The sequence below is a fragment of the Heterodontus francisci genome, unplaced genomic scaffold (assembly GCF_036365525.1).
Source record: "Heterodontus francisci isolate sHetFra1 unplaced genomic scaffold, sHetFra1.hap1 HAP1_SCAFFOLD_124, whole genome shotgun sequence".
Classification (NCBI taxonomy): domain Eukaryota; kingdom Metazoa; phylum Chordata; class Chondrichthyes; order Heterodontiformes; family Heterodontidae; genus Heterodontus; species Heterodontus francisci.
In genome coordinates, this window is record NW_027140322.1 from 2,999,903 (window position 1) to 3,004,955 (window position 5,053).

At 43.4% G+C, this 5,053-nt stretch overlaps 1 long non-coding RNA gene across 1 annotated transcript; it reads right to left on the reverse strand.

Moving 5' to 3' along the window:
- Window positions 1-2,419: 2,419 nt before the first annotated feature.
- Window positions 2,420-3,860, reverse strand: LOC137359253 (uncharacterized). The gene is made up of 3 exons (XR_010971481.1): window positions 3,773-3,860; window positions 3,137-3,293; window positions 2,420-2,883 (listed from the first exon to the last, which is right to left on the reverse strand). It is a non-coding gene; the product is annotated as an uncharacterized lncRNA (long non-coding RNA).
- Window positions 3,861-5,053: the final 1,193 nt, after the last annotated feature.

A 5,053-nucleotide genomic window follows, 5' to 3' on the forward strand; every position in this document is an offset into this window, starting at 1 on the left:
AATTTAGCCCCGAGCTGCTATCGTCCCTCAGCAGAACCTCTTTCCAAGTCCTACCTATGTCATTGGTACCTACGTGGACCACGGCAACTGGAACCTTTCACTCCCACTTCAAGTTCCTCTCTTGCCCAGAAGGGATCTCGTTAACCTTGGCACCAGGTAGGCAACACAGCCTTCCGGACTCCCTGTCTTTGCTGCAAAGAACAGTATCTATTCCCCAAACTATGCGATTCTCTATTGCTATTACATTTTGTTTTCTGCCCTCACTTGAATGACACTCTGACCCACGGTGCTGCGTCAGGGTTGAGGGAATTATGTGTTGCAGATCACAGGGACATAGATCAGAGTGAGTAAAGGGGGCAGGTTTCATTTAATCACACCTGCTTCCATATTAACATAAAAGTTAACTCTTTTACTCTCTCCAATCCTCATTTTCCCTGGTTCTGTATTTGTTAAAAGTAGTTAATCCCGATCATTAAATATTTAACGTCTTACATCGGTAGTGGCAAATTATTGGAGAGGATTCCGAGAGACAGGATTTATGATTATTTGGAAAAGCATAGTTAGATTAGTGACAGTCAGCTTGGCTTTGTGAGGGGCAGGTCATTGCTCACAAGCCTTATTGAATTCTTTGAAGATGTGACAAAACACGTTGATGAAGGAAGAGCAGTGGATGTGGTGTATATGGATTTTAGTAAGGCGTTTGATAAGGCTCCCCATGGTAGGCTCATTCAGAAAGTAAGGAGGCATGGGATTCGGGGAAAGTTGGCTGTCTGGATACAGAATTGGCTGGCCCATAGAAGACAGAGGGTGGTAGAAGATGGAAAGTATTCAGCCTGGAGCACGGTGACCAGTGGTGTTCCGCAGAGATTTGCTCTGGGACCTCTGCTCTTTGTGATTTTTATAAATGACTTGGATGAGGAAGTGGAAGGCTGGGTTAGCAAGTTTGCCGATGATACGAAGATTACTGGAGTTTTGGATAGTGTAAAAGGCTGTTGTAGGTTGCAACGGGACATTCACCAGGATGCAGAGCTGGGCTGAGAAGTGCAGATGGAGTTCAACCTGAAAAAGTGTGAAGTGATTCATTTTGGAAGGTCGAATTTGAATGCAGAATGCAGGCTTAAAGACAGGATTCTTGGTAGTGTGGAGGAACAGAGGGATCTTGGGGTCCATGTCCATAGATCAGTCAACGTTGCCACCCAAGTTGATAGGGTTGTTAAGAAAGAGTATGGTGTGTTGACTTTCATTAACAAGGGGATTGAGTTTAAGACCTGAGAGGTTATGCTGCAGCTCTATAAAGCCCTTGTTAGACCACACTTGGAATATTGTGTTCAGTTCTGGTCGCCTCATTATAGGAAGGATGTGGAAGCTTTAGACAGGGTGCAGAGGAGATTTAGCAGGATGCTGCCTGGACTGGAGGGCATGTTTAACGAAGAAAGGTTGAGCGAGCTAGGGTTTTTCTCATTGGAGCGAAGAAGGATGAGAGGTGACTTGATAGAGTGTTACAAGATGATGAGAGGCATAGATAGAGTGGATAGCCAGAGACTTATTTCCAGGGCGGAAAGGGCAATCACCAGGGGGCATAATTTTAAGGTGATTGGAGGAAGGTTTCGGGGAGATTTCAGAGGTAGGTTCCTTACACAGAGAATGATGGGTGCGTGGAATGCATAGCCAGCGGTGGTAGTAGAATCAGATACGTTAGGGGCATTTAAGCGACTCTTAGATAGGTACATGGATGATCGTAGTATGAAGGGTATGTAGGCAGTTTGATCCTGGAGTAGGTTAAAGGTTCGGCACAACATCGTGGACCGAAGGGCCTGTACCGTGCTGTACTGTTCTATGTTCTATGTTCAATGTTCTATTTCTGAAGAAATCGCATGAACATGCAAACCTAGTTCTGTCTCTCTCTCCACAGATGATACCTGACCTGTGAAGTGTTTCCAGCATTATATGTTTTCAATTCTAATAATGTCGCCCTCTGCTGGTGGATACGGGTGTTTCGGTAAGCCTCCCAATCAGAAAACTCACAATCTGCTGGAGAGTAGTGCACGGTATAGTCTTCCCCTGACTGAGTAACAATTGCACTCCAGTGATGACTAACTGAAATATTAATCATTAAAGTGCAAAAACACATTAATTTCTGATCAGATTCTCCGACTGACCCGCCATACGCTAGGGGAGTGTAGCACATTAAAACCACATTGTATTGTATCTCGGAATTGGTGCATATTTAGCACTTGAACCATAATATAGGAATTAATATTGACAAAGGCACACATTCCAATTAAAACATGAAATAAATGTTTTTTAATTTTATGTTATTTCCATTGCACATCAACACTTACACGATAAACTGCAGTAATTTGTCCACATCGAGTATATCGCGGTGCAGGAAACAGTTACAATAAATGCAGATAAAAGAGACAGACCATTTATTTGTGGCCTGACGTATTCTAAACCTTCTTTAATAAGATATGAATATAAGAAGCGGTTACAGAACGAACTTCGTATAAACTCTTTTTGAATAAGCAATGATTTTAATCTCTGTGGCAATGTTGGCAATTACATGCGGAGTATTATATCTCAGTATTTGTACAGACAGAGAAATGATCCGAAATCAATTCTCTTTTGTATTTTAATTAAACGGAACACACACACTTTCAGACAAAATGTGGAGAAAAGCCAAATCTAGTTATTTCAACACCAAGTAATCTGGTGATTGATGAAGATAAAGTGATGTTTCAATCGTGAAGTGAAGCACATCCAGCATGTTCACACTGTTGGAAAAGTTCATGCCATTCTCTCAGAATATTTACACAGAATATTTTCCACCAGTCTGTGGTCCACCTTCAGACATCATTTGTCGGAGTTGAGGCTGACTTTTAGCTGAAAGGACAACAGACACGACTTGAGAGGGTTACAACAATGCAAACCATCAAACAAACACATCAAATACTGTATATGATCTCCTAGGAATATTCCTGTTTCTATAAGCCTCCTATTTCAAGATTAACTACACAGAATGTTCTCTCTGATACTTTAGAATCACTGACTGTTGAAAACACCACTGATTATCACATTACTATCAGAACCAGCCGGGACTGTACACATGGAACAAATCATACAGCATTGCTCTTACTGGGTTGATGTCGTCATAAAATGCTTAACCAGACAGTCACTGCCCATCGTTGGTGGAATGTCTGCTATTGTGTACCTATCACAGTGAACATCCTCATTGTCTTCAAGATTGGAGGGAACCAGTAAAGCTGGTTCAGTGCGGGTCTGAGAGCTGTATACTGTGGAGAGAAAGATGATAGATAAATGATTGGACTAAAAGCGAGTTCAGTGCAGGTCTGAGAGCTGTATACTGTGGGGAGAAGGATTATGTATTAATGATGGAACTGAAATCGAGTTCAGTTCGGGTCGTCTATCTAAGTGTCAATGAGGTGATGGGGACTGGAATTTGAATGTTTTTCAGCCCCATTCACCGTGTTATTTTCCCGCTGGATGATAGCAGCTGAAGTGGATCTTCTGAGCCTGAATCAGGGTGTTCAGATTGAGCACTTGAAAGATTTCCAGTGGGAGTATTAATAAGAGAGATGTTACAAAAGAAATAACATCAGGAAGTATTTTTTAAATTAAGTCAAGCATTAATTAGATAAATTTCATTTCATCACAACATGAATTTAAATCAACCAGCGGTCTATGAAAACACCGATTGGAATGAAAGTCAAAGTAGTGACAGAGAGCTGGTGACTGTGGGAGTTTAACTCACCGAGAGTGGAGAGATCACCGCTGGCACTTGTCAGTGTGAAGAGATCATCAGGACCACTGTCCAGCAACAAGTGACCATCCTGAGTGTCAATGGCTCCAGTCTGAACATCATCATAATCACCCGGAAGCAGACCTGAGAGGAAATAATGACTTTCACAAAAATCACATGGTAAAACTGAATATTTAGAATGATATCATTAGACGTCAATCTACCCGGGCCTGCCAAGTTTGACTGTGATGTTCAGCTGTAGTGAGATTAGAGGCTGGAGAATGGTAGCACCATGTCGTGTCACGGTAGTTGAGTCTCCATAGACCCATGCTATTCTAAACGCAGCCATTAATCGATTGAAAGACAGGAGCACTGTAGGACATTGGATGGGAGGACTGACAACTGGTGTGTTTGTTAGATGGCAGCACTCAGAGCAAGAGTGACGCTCAGGTTTTCTCATGCCACCCTGGAAGTGATCCTCCAGGCTGCAAGGTCAAGGAGGGAAGTGCTTTTCCCATTGGGATGGCTGAAGGAGGCCGGCTAGGCAGGCAGAGAGGGCCTGGCAGGAGACTGCTGTGGAGGTGAGCAGACGTGAGGTGGTCCCATGTAGGAGGCTTCAGTGCAGGAACAGGATCAATGCCCGGATGTAGTATGGCAAGGTGAGTGCAGTGCCTAACATTAAGCTCACAGTCTTAAATGTCACAAAAGATGAAAATTTAATTGCAGGATGGGTGCCCCCACTCATTGGTTCAGATCCTCCTCCATCATAGTGCACAGCTCAGTGACCGCCTCCCTGGAGAGGCACAATCTTCAGTGACACTGCTGCTCTGTCATTTGCAGGAATCAGAGCCTCTGATGGTAAACCCTCTCTGGTGGGTAGCATCTTCTTCACTCAAGAAGCTGCTTGCGTGCGACTGTGCGCCCTATTCATCCACACTCTCTTCCAGCCTCATGATTCTTGTCACTCTCAAAGAGACCTCAAAACAGGAGTGGCTGACACCAATTGTAAATTGCTGCACTCACTGCTCAAGGTCTCCATTCTTTTTACTTTGTATAAGTATGTTGCCATTCGGAGTGGATGCTCATCCTGAATACTTCTGTTGTGATTGCCAAGATTGGTCAGCCTCCAGATTGCCAATATCGCGAGTCAGTATCGCTCTCCAGTATCACAATGCTTTTCACAGCCAAAACTGACCTTCTCCTTGCTTACAGATGGTGAATCTGTGAAAACTGTTGTTTATTTAGATATACAGCACTGAAACAGGCCCTTCTGCCTATCAACCTGCAAGTCTT